This window comes from Seriola dumerili, unplaced genomic scaffold, assembly GCF_002260705.1.
Source record: "Seriola dumerili isolate Sdu_G_001 unplaced genomic scaffold, Sdu_1.0 BDQW01000531.1, whole genome shotgun sequence".
Classification (NCBI taxonomy): Eukaryota; Metazoa; Chordata; class Actinopteri; order Carangiformes; family Carangidae; genus Seriola; species Seriola dumerili.
In genome coordinates this window covers 260257-272800 of record NW_019174786.1, presented here as the reverse complement: position 1 = coordinate 272800, position 12544 = coordinate 260257, and positions in this window count along the sequence as shown.

Below are 12544 nucleotides of genomic sequence, written 5' to 3'. Positions count from 1 at the left end.
AGAGTCAGGCTTTAACAGGCTGTACTATCACAACATGGCTGTCTGTTTGGTCTACAGTGGATTTATCTTAAATAGTCAGACTGTAGTTGCCCCTCACCTGTGGCAGGGGGGCATTGCCTCTTGCAACGCTCTTTACAGCGTCTGTAGAAAGGAAAACACTGCAGCATCTTCACACCCATGATTGATGTCTGTAACGAGAGGAGAGGGAACAGATACATACATTTAAAAGAGGTGGCAAAAAAATATCAATAAAAATCACAGCGTTCCTTTTGAGGGTGAAAACACACAGGTAAACCCGTCCTTAACTACAACAGGGACAAACCTTCTCTCCAATATGTAGTAAACAGTGCGTTAAACAGCATTTCCCAGCATGCTCACTTCTCCTACAGCTCACAGTTAAGCTGCCTTATCACACTGACAGCAGGTCTGAGTGCCCAGGCCTGCTGACAGCTCATCTTCTCATCACCAGGTCACAGTTTAATGGAATTAAGATCCTGCACTGCGGCGACATGATAGCCTAATGTAAGCTGACAATATCACTGAATGGCATGGTGGCCCAGCAACCAGCCAATCAGCCACTATTTACAGTGCCCATCATCATCATCATCATCCTGCCCACTGTCTAATCCTGGAATAGGACGTCAAGAGGCTGCACCAGCCAGAGAAATTGATAAGCCCTTATCTGACAACCAAACACAGATTACATAGAGGTCATCGGATGTATGCGAGTGATGACTCACAGGCAGCCACGTGGATACCTCAACTGAAGCTATTGTTTCCATTTAAATATAAAACACTAAAAGCTTTCTTCCCAAAACCTTTCCCTCTCAGCCAGATGTTATTGTTTGCATTGTGGGGTTTCATTCAACCAGCGGAGTCAAGCAGGACTCAAGACAGTAGCCGCTTTACGTTCTGTTTGACAAAGCTCCACTCAACTTTGACCTATCCTGCTGCAAACCTAGACCCAGATGTTCCCTGAACATACAGCCAGGGTTTGATTTAACGCTGTAGGTAATGTATATCCAATCGACTGAGCAACAACTAAGTCAAATTCATAATTTCCCTGAGGATTGCTCTTCTATTTGTAGAACCTCTGAGTGATTAGATAAAGTCAGGGCCACACTATAGTGCCAAGCTGTATTTGCGTAGAGTGAAAAAAGGTATTTATTTTAGTCTAATCAGGTTAAGAAACAGGTCAGGGGATGTGGAGCAGAGGGAGGTGCTGGATCTCAACAGTTTCTATTGTGAATTGTGCTAAGGGAAAAAAAAATTTGCATAACTTTCCATTATCAATCATCAGTATTCTCAGACACAATGTAAATAGCAGTTAAATCAGTCTTCTTCCCAGCATATAAATTTTATATATATATATACACTATATAAAGTATTTAATAAGGTCTTTCATCATAAAAAATAAACTTAAATAGCTCATGGGTTATGACAGTAGGTCATAAATCGTAGGATGATTGGACGGGATGGATGGTTTCATACAGAACATACATCAGTGTTTCCTCAATGAGATCTGGAGAGTCGGCACAACCACAAAGAGTAACAAAACAACAACAAAGAAAAGCAAAAGGAGATGGAAAAAAAGCCGCACAGAGATGCAGGACGGCTACAAAGAGACACCAAACGAGATACAGAAGGAGAAGAGAAGCAAAACAACTACAAAGAGACAAAACGACTACAGAGTGATGCAAATGTGACACAAATTGACCACAAAGAGTTTGGGTGTCTTTCCCTGTATGGGAGGCGTGGGGGTGGGGTGGGGTGGGGCTTCTACACGTCCAGGAAACCATGATCTCAGAATCTGTCCATGGCTGTGAGTTAAAATAGCAAAGATAAAAAATAGCAGCTTTATAAAAAAAAAAGAAGTAATGTATTGATATTGTTTTACATGAGAATGTTTAAAGTTTTATTCGTCTTACCAATGCCCCCCTTTAGCTTTAACTGTTGCCCTCTCTGTTTGACATTAGCACACTTTACTACAATTATCATATGTATATCAAATTTTAAAAAGTGGCCTGTCAGTTAGTCAAAGCATTTTAACACTAGAGCAGAGTTTCCAACTTGTTTAATGGAAATCCTCCCTGCAGCGTGTGAAATAAACTGCCTTGTTGGTCTGGTGGGAAAACCCACCAGTGTGATAATCACTGAGCCCCTTTGTTCATTAATCACAGAGGGGTAGATTTGGATATCTGATGACAAACTGTAAACTGTGATTACAACATAAAGGAGAGCAGTGTTGAGCTAACATCTCTCTCTCTCACTGTTTACTGTCGATTCCTCATGCAGTTTGACTCAGTGCGGCAAGCTCATGGAGACGTGACGGCGCTCACACACACACACACACACACACACACACACACACACACACACACACACACACACACACAGAGTCACAGAGCTGCTGGGGCACGTTGCAGACTAAGCCAGAAGAGAGACCTGTGACCGGTAAGTGAAGAACTCTGTGTCTCTAATTTCACAGTTTCTCTGTTTCTCCATTTCTTAAAAATCTAGTGCCGCACACCCCCCCCCCCCCCCCCCCCACCAACCCGCCTTCTCTGTTCCACTCAGGTGTCCTCTGGAAATTCCAATCCTATTTACAGACACAGTGAATCCATTATGGCGGGGTCAATTCAGAAGTCCTCCCAGTGAGATGAGAACTCATAGTATAGCACACATTGTAAAGAACAGGGAGAGGACAGACTGAACAGGTTCTCTCCACCTAGTTTAAATGATGCTTGCACACAGATTAGAAAATTTGTTGCGTACAAAATTAACTCGGCAAGCGTACACCCTGTCCCCATCAAAACTAGTTTGCAAAGTAGTTCACAAACACACAATATTAAGGCTCTGGTCAGTGGTGAGGAATTTTGGACTGAGATCATGATTGGTTGTGGGGGTCTGGCAGCACACAGCAGCCTGGGAGCCTGCAGGAGAAAAACAACCTCAGATTGCAAACACACACACACACACGCACTCAGAAAGCCTGAGAGAGTACCCACATTGACCACAGAAAGAAATACTAGAGGAAAAAGAGGAAGAAATAGACATGAGGTTAAGGATAGAGAGCAGGAGAAAGAGAGGATGAAGAGAAAAATTATAAAAACAAGTCTAGGGAGGGTTAGGAATGAAGTGAGAAAAGGTGTTAAAAAAAGGAGGAGGGGATATTGGTGTGAACTTGACCTCTTTTTCTCTTCATGTTGTTTGTTTGAAAGCTCCAGGCTGCAGGCAGCTGATGTGAGAAATGTGCATCCCTGAATAATGTGGTTTTACTTGTTCAATCAGTGGTGACATGCTGATGGAGCTGAAAATTGCGCAATCCCTCCAGAGAAACATTAGTGAGCTTTTTGGTTTGTGATTCATTATCTGTGTTGTGTCACGTGTGGCAGGTTTTCATCACTCTGAGTGCTTGTTTGTGCATGTGTGTGTGTTGCGGGGAAATTTGTGGGAGAGTTAAGTTACTCAAACATTGTCTGTTGAATGTATTTCCTGCATATATGCTTCCATTTTTGGACATCAGTCAAAGTTTTCTTTCAGCAAACTGCCTCTCCAGGCCCCTCTGTCCACACTCAGCGCCTTATCTGCTCTGTAAACAATGTTAACCAAGCAACAGAGCACATATGCTTACAGTAACATGATAAACATCTGCCCACAGATCCACATTTCCACCTAACCACCCTTTTACAGTCGGTGCCTGAGGCTTTATGAAAAAAAAAAAAAAGTGCAGTCTTGTGTCACTGGCCTCGGCACAAAGCTTCACACAGGCCTGCCAGAGCGGATGACGCACACACTCTGTGCACGTATACCTACACGAGTGTGTGTTTGTCCATTAATACCAGCATACAATCCTCTTTAAATCATATTCATCACAGACACAGGATGGAGCAGCTTTTTAGGTGCTTCTGGAGCTTTAACACAACACACTGCTCAAATAATGGCAATATTGCAGGTTATTATCACTAATGGAAAACGATTAAAGTACATTTACTAGACTACTGTGTTTAAGTGCACTTTAAAGGCACTTGTACCTCCATTTTATGCTGCATTATACCTCTGCTTCACTACATTTCAGATGCAAACTTTGTACTTTTACTGCACTGCCTTCATCCGACAGCTGTTACTTTGCTGATAGAAGATTTTTTACAAACAAAACATATTACAATCTTATAAAATAGCCTATAATCTGTTGTTATAGATTAAAACTACTACCCAGTAAAAAAGTAAAGATGTTAGAATTAGCTCCACCATGACCAACTACATATTTAAAATGTTGCTTTGTTAATGCATGTGTAAAAAATAATCCATTAATACAATTTATGTACTTTAACCTAAGTGTAAGTTTGTTTGTCTGTTGTCTGCTGCATATGAAAAAGAGTCATGGTGCACTTCAACGTTGTCTCCTTGATGCAACCATTTATATAACTCTTAACTATATTGAAAAAGGAAATCTGAAATAAATTATGAATTTGGAATGACAGATTGTCCTACCTTTCGCCTAAGAAAATTACAGTATCCTCCCCCTTTTTCTTACACCCTCTACCCCCTAATAATTTTCGTACAGTCCCTAACCTGTAGTTAAGTAATATGCACACTGTGGCATTATCACATAAACGCAGAAACTACTTCTTCCGCAACTGGTTTTGCACGTTTTATCTTATTAAAACACTTAGTTTACACATTAATATGACAGAGTCGGGTGCAATGCCAAAACTTGGCATCTGAGGTTCCAAACTGGCAAACTTTTTAGCTTTTTTTAACAAATCCTTTCCTGCCTCTGACTTATTTTGGGAACGTGAGAAGAGCTCGTGCGGAAGGTGGAGGCCTCTTTGCGCGTGCAGGTGGAAATCTGAATGAAACGCTGCGCCAGACAGGCTAATCTGAGCTTTCATCAGAGAGCACTACGCACCACTTGTCTCTCCTCTGTCTCCTTGAGTAAACCATTTAAGACTTAACCTGTTGACGTATTTCAAGTGAGGGGAGGTGGAAGAATTCAACATTTACTCATTCAGGCGTGAAATATAGCGCGAAGAGGATACATTTGAAGGTTACATGTGGTTATAAATTAGTGATGCTAATTAAACTGGCAGACTGGACAGTTGGAAAACAACAACTGACATATTCAAGCGTGCAGAATAAAGTTTGACAAGTGGTCTTCACTAACACAAGCACAGCGTACCAGACAGGCTTATTTATGACCGGGAACCCTCCCACTGACACACCTCCTGCCCTAAAACCAAAGAAGCAACTCTTAGTCTTAAGCTGTTTTGATAAGAGAGACTTGAATGTCAGGCATTATATTCTCCTTTATTTCGCCTAAACAGAACTTTTAGAAATCCTGACCTGCAGTAAAGTAGCATTGAGAAAGCTGCAGTCAGCACAGGTTTAAATATGTTACCTACCTGGTGCAACACCCTCGACGACAGGCAGTTAGTAGGTAGTGGATGTTCTTTGATTAACTTCCCAGCTACAACACGATTATTCTCCCTTCATCTGCGCTTCCGTCCCTCATTAAAATGTGGTTCAGTGTGTGTGTCCTCGGAGCGTTGCCCGGTACTGTGCGTCCTGGTGCGTCCTTATTGGCAGTATGGAAAGGTTTCAGTGGCGCGCGGAGACTGAACTTTAAATAGCTAATCCCCAGGAGCGTGGCGACTCATCAGACACGCCTGCTAGCTCTCTCTCTCTTGTTCTCTCACCCTTCCTCCCTCCCTTCTTCCGTCTTTCCTCCTGTCTGCTCTCCCTCCCTCTGAGCTCCTCTCCTCACCCATCCCGCATACATACATACATCACACACTTTCTCTTGCATGCTTATGCTTTGCTTTGTTTTGCATATTTGTTGACACAGATAACATAGGTTTAACATAGGTTTATTCAGAAATAGCTTCGAGTGTATTTAAATAGCCTCTCCTCCCTGTAGTGCGCAAGTCATGAGGGATAAATGTCACATGGGAATCCAATATTACTCAATAAATCATGAGTTAAGATGATTTGACCTTTTAAACTATGATCTAGAAGAGGTAACCACACTCTTTAACAATAGACTCATTTGTTCCCGTTTGCTCTAAAAATTAATTAATCACAGATGATGTGATCTTTTACCTAATTCTGATTCATGTAAGGCTCAGTGTCCTGTTAAGAGAGGTCAGAGGTCACCATCAAGAGTATGATGTCATCCCTGGTACAGGAAGGACTGTGTGTGTTTTTTTTTTTTTTACTATTTATTATTTTACTTCCCTCCTATATTTAAATGTATTTTCATATTTTATTTCATTTTTACAAACAACAGATATGCTATATGAATATGTTTATCACCATCATTATTATAATTATCACTATGGGACTATGTTATTCTTCTAAATCAGCAGATCTAATCGTAAAAAAAACTGGACGTGTCCAATGAGCAAGTGCAACTTGCACTTGCAGGCCTAAGAACAAAAAAAAAAGAAAGAAACACACTTTCTTCAGTGAAAAGGACATGAGATCAGGCATAATTTGATCCTCAAATGATGTGAAAACAAAGGGAAGACGATTTGGGATGGCAGATGTACAGTACATCACCTTCACCTTGAGTCAGTTTGCAGCTCATGCAATCTCTTATTTAACCACAAACAAAACTTCAGCTTGACCTTCACCGTATTATCTTTTCTATTTTCTGTTTGCCCAAACTTTAATATACTTTCTAAAACTGTGAATATGAGACAGCAGCGTTTGAGCACAAATGAACGAAAGGGAGATGTACTGTATACTGTGCAGGAAACCGCAATCCTGTTAGAATGAGAGGGTTTTAATCTGAAGTGGATCAAACCTACTGAGAAGAATTACAGACACAGATACTGCAGGTGACAGTGGATGCTTTTTCCTGCCTCTCTCTATCTGTCTCCTACTATCTTTTTCACGCACTTTCACTTCAATTTATATTAAGACAGATTTCTTTGCCATGTAAATGTTCCTACAGTATTCTTTGACTTTCTGAAAAACACAATCCAATGACAGATCTGAATCAACGCTGACATGTAATCGCCTGCTTCTTGGCTCAAGTCCACTAAGTTTCATGGAAACCTGTTCAACCATTCAGAAATATTTCAGTGAGAGCATTGCGACGTAACACAGGGCATAAACATAACCTTATTGGTCAAGGAGAATTTTGCTTTCCAGGAATAAAGGTGTAGTCAGATTTGTCACAAGCATGAATGAGTCAGACAGAGCTGGTTGCATTTCATACAGGTTCAGATTGCTTTACGCTCCTGTTTTTTATGCAATGTGCAGTATGTGTAGACACAAAGCCCGAAAACCACCTCAACATCAGCCCAGCCTGCACCCTAACAACCTCAGGGCTGCACCTGACAACCAGATTTGCAGAGATACATGGACGTGAGCCAACGTAAGGCTGGAAACCAAAGTGTCTTTCATGTTGTCAAGACCTGGAAAATTGATTTAAATACGACTGTTTTTCAGAGTCTAACACGTCTGGGGAAGAATATTCACACATACCTTCCCTGTAAAGACAGGTACAGATAGATAGACTGAGGGAAAACCTGGCTCTTCTCGGCCCATTTCATGGCTTATTGCTGTTTATTAGCTTTCTGGCCTGGGTTTAAAGGCTTATTGAGGCCACTTCATTGGTTGCAGGGATTTGGTCTGGTGGAAATTTACCCAGATGAGATCTCAGAGTGAGTCTGCGCCTGCTGGTCAGAAATCACCCAGGAAACCGGCTGCGTAGCAGCAGGCACATTTTCTAAAGCTGTTCCTGTACTGCAAACTGAAACAGGCGACTTACCCACAAGTAGATGAGCCAGTTTCACATTGAATTCATATATAATGTAACCAGATCAGGTTGATGGCCTGTTTGGCTTGTTTGATGCTCATAGAAAAGCAATTGACTGACAAAGGCTTTTTATAATTCAAAATCTCACAGATTCTTTGAATTGGATTTCTCTTACCGTTAGTGGTCATTATTTTAACACTTTACCGCTCCAAATCTACATGATGTACAACATTTCTGCAGTTTGCATTTTAGCACCCCGTGTACCAAACTGCAAATGAAACTTAAAACTAAATCAGGCTGCAAAGATCAATCTCTTTTTTTGTACTGACAGTGAGAGATGCACTGAAGCCGATATATTTCACGGTCTGTCAGTGTCGATAAAAAGTCATGTGTCCAACTGTCGCATGTTTTTATAGCAGCTTCAAAATCTCGGCCATCTGCCTGAATGTCCAGTCTTACCCAGTAAGACCCAAAAAGTCTGCTATGTGCACACTCACATGTAGAGATTTACACCTGTGGATGTGGGTGAAGGACAGACATACTTCAGAGGGACATTGTCTCTAATTTTAAATCTGCTCTGTGTAGATGATTAACAGCAGGACAGCAGACTTGGACGGCAGCGGTTTTGAATTAAACATTAAAAGATTGATGTTGTTATTACTCCTCCTCCTTTTTTTCCCCATCACAAATCTAATACTTATTCCATAAACGGAAAAACTGTGAGTAATGGAAGCGTATTGAACAACAGCCTTTTTGTTTTTTTTGTGCAACAGGTTCCAAACTTGCCCCGTGATTATTGTCATGCCATCGCAGAAAGTCAAGTGGTCCCTCTGCAGTGTCGACCCTCCATGCATTCACACACTTGTTCCTCTCCTTGTAAGGTGACGAGTGTCCCCGCCAGGCTGCCGGTGGCCCGAATATGATTATGAGCCAACACGGTAGCTTCCTGCGAGCCCACGAAGAGGCTCAGATATCAGGCGCCGAGCCACTCCCATTGGCCTCAAGTGCCATTGTGATATCAGACACTTTTAGCCTAGGGTAAGGGGACAAACTGGGTGGCAAGTGTAAAGCGCCAATGTCATAATACTGACATCATCCCTTGTGAATTATATGTCCCCTGGTAATTTGATCCCTCGGTGGCACTACTCCACTGGCTGACAGACAGGAATGGCAGGTCTGTATAGTTTGCTGTAGCTCAGTTAGTAAAATGGGTTAACCCGAAAGTGCTCCTCATTTTGCATATGGCCTCTGTGCTCAAGGGGTAAATCTTAGGATGCACTTACTTATTTAATGGTGCGTTCGAAGAAAAAAGTACAGTACATCACTGAAATCATGTGTCAGTTGCAATAAGGCTACATTACACGACCGGTTCATGAGACACTTAAACGTTTATATGTCTTTATCAGGGGTCAGAGCAGGAGGAATATTGGTTACTGAGTTATCAAGAAAGGTTATCGGTCCTAAAGTTGCACTTATGTATTATGCAAGGACTGCTCTGTGTTAAAATAATTATCAGTTCTCTCATTCAGGCCTCACTATATTACATTACATCAAGTTTAAATATCTAAAAAGATTTCCCTTTGGAGGAACGTGTGTTTGTGGTTTGGTGCAGTTACTTTATTACCTGCGTATGTCACTGGTTTCCAACCTTTACACAACCCTTCAGATTTGTATAGTGGCCCCTTATAGTGTCCCGGCCTCCAGGTCCAAAAGAGTTAAAAGAGTTTTAAAGCTGATTTCTTTTCTCCAGCCAGCTTATTTACTTTGAAAGGTCACGGTCTTACATTGCATCAGAAAAAGGAGGTTTAATAGTGTAGTGTTATAAAGTTCTACAAACTATGTTTATATATAGTCTCATACCTATCTAATGACTTTTAAAACAAAGTTAATCTGATTTTAAAATGCTTCCATGCCTCCAAGACAAATATATTGACTTCTTGACCCTGAAGTGATTTTTAAAAATGTTTTTCCGCCTACAGCTCATGCTCTGCTGCATGAAATAAACAGGACAGACATCTCCAGCCTGCTTTCATTAATATTTCATGATAAATAAAATCAGAGATGACCTGAAATACAGCGTAATCAAACCAGTTTAGTCCTCAGTTCCATTTGCTTCCTACCCCTCTTGTCCCCCCTCCCCTCGTCCCTCAGACATTCCCACACCCAGGGTTTGTTGATTTTCTGTTGATGTTGGCATGCTTCTGTGGAGCCAGGGCCGGGACTGGCTGGCTGTAGTCGCTCATGGCTGGTTCCAGCCTCTGTCACCGTCCTTTATTCTCCTCAGTCTGCGACTTCCTGTGTACAGTATGCCACTTATCTCTTGTTTCTTTAACATGCCTTGTTTCTACGTCAGCAGTAGAAATTCCTGTGCATTTATTGTTCTCAGTGATTGCATTCATCCAGAAGTGCGCGGGGGGAACTCTAATCATGGCTTTATCCTATATACCATGCAAATCAGCTGATAAAATGCAGTAAATAGACAATCTGAGGGCAAAGAACAGCAGACTGGATAGATTTTCAGTCTCTAATTGGACATCAAAAGGGTCAAAACAAACCATCATGGAGACTAAAAATCAATTTTTTTCATTTCTTCACATTACAAAAGCAGAGAGGATTAAAGAAAAGTTCATGTAGTGTCTGATTTAAAATTGGCTTGCACCCATTATATCACTAAAGTCAAAAGCTGACGTGCAAAGCTAGCTTGTTAGCGGAGCAAGTTTAGATGTTTAGTCAAAATTATATTTAGCTGCTGCCTCATTCAATTATGTGGAATAGCTAACTGAAATTATTAAGATGTTGTTCATGAAAACTGATATTTTTTATTTACAGATAGGGGAAATCTAGAGAAAATCAAGAAGAAAATATAGGTTTAGCTTTTGCTAAAAGCCAGCTAGCTAACACTATAGTGCTCCTGCTTTAGCTGGCTACTTGGCTTGTCTCCATGTGGGAAAAAATAATGAAAGAACCAGAATCAGGTCTTATATCAGTTCTGAGAAATATGTAGTAATTGCCTATTGCCCTGTAGCGATTTTGCTTTCTATATGCATGACCTGATTTAAACCAGAGCTAGCATTCGCAACTTCACTTTAGTTCTGCAACACTTTCTCCATCTCATTTCATGTGTATGCTACCACTAAGCAATGACGCAAAAAAAAAGAAAAGAAGCAAAAGTGACACTATGTCTTGTTGGTAATATGTGGTCCAAGTGTAAAATGTAACGTCTCAGTGTTATATGATAATAAAGTGCCAGCAACACAGGCGCTGTCAGCATCTTTAAGCAATTGTTACCTAGGCAGAAAGTGTTCTTGCAACCTGACTCTGACAAAGAGGCTCCGTCTATATATATGATAATATTTTACTTCTCTTTGTGATCCTACACAGTGTCATTTTCCTTTGACTGATCAACATGGGACAAGCTCAGCTTATCAAACACATTGAAAAACAACAAATACAAAGATGTTTAAAACTAAAATTAATTCATTTGAAAGTTTGGTTAAAAAAAAAAAAAAAAAAAAAAAAAAAAAAAAAAAAAAGAAGAAACTGAATGTGCCTGACTGTCTACTTTGTGGCTCGGCTTGGGTCATTCACAGTGTTGTTGACATAATTATTGGGCGGCGGACACTGCTGAGTTATCAGTTATGTGTGTCTGAGTCAAGAGGTTGGTCACTGGTTACAGCATGACTGTTGCTTTTAAATGAGGCTGCGGTTGTTGGTGTGGTGTGACGATCTTCAGATACAGACAGGAAAGTGAAACAGGAGCACAGACACACTTTTGTACACGCAGCAGGTTCATATAAAGTGTATAATCTTATCATCCTGCTCAGAGTCATTTGAACTGTTGTCCAGCTCCGTCCAAATGTCATTAGAGTCCGTACTGGCCAGTTCTGCCTCAATGTTCTGCCTCCACTTTGTTATGTCAGTCAAGCCTGAAAAGACGGGATAAAGCAGGGAGGAGGGGCTCATTTTTGGGAAAGGGGTACATTTCTAAGTAATGGCCTCACCACAGGGTCTAAATGAGTGCTCTACGTGGATACAACAGAGGGATTTTGTGCTCAAGCAACTGTCTTTTTGACCCGTTGTATTCTTTCTTGTTCCTCTCCACTCCGTCTTTCGGGAATCTTCCCCTGTCTTTTCAGTCTCAGTCAGAGCATGTGTGCACTCACATCAGTGTTTGTCCACCTCACCATTAAATAGCACTTTCTCTTTTTGCCTCTCTGGATTCTTTTAGAGTGGCTATGATTTGCATGAGAAGTGGCTGAGAATGGGCCCCCTTCCCGTTTTCCTCCCTTTGTCCCACCGTTCTTTTATTCCAAATTCTTCTCACTAAAGCTCCCTCCTCGCTTTGTGCTGTGCATTATATAAGAGAGCTGCGTAACACCGGCCCATCAGTCAGCTAAGAAGGTCATGTTGTTATTATTATTTATCATTTCCGCAGCTACATAATTTCCCCTCCCTGTCCTGGAAGTACGTGAACACTGAAATCATTTTCACTTGAACAGATTTTATTGTTTCCGAGCCAAAGCACATGGAATTGTGATTCAGCTGTTGCACACACAGACCTCATTCTGGCTGCGGGTGTTGATAGAGAAGGGTGAAAAATGCTCTGTAGACATTATTAATGAGGCAGTGAAGCCACTGAAGCAGGCCTAAATGTATTTATCTGTCCTGCCAGGGAGGCCTGGCTTTAGCTGTGAGCTGTAGAGCTTTGGGTTATTTGGTGTCTCTCAAGAGACTGTGTCTATATTTACCTAGGTGCAGCTCTGCAACAGGCTTTTA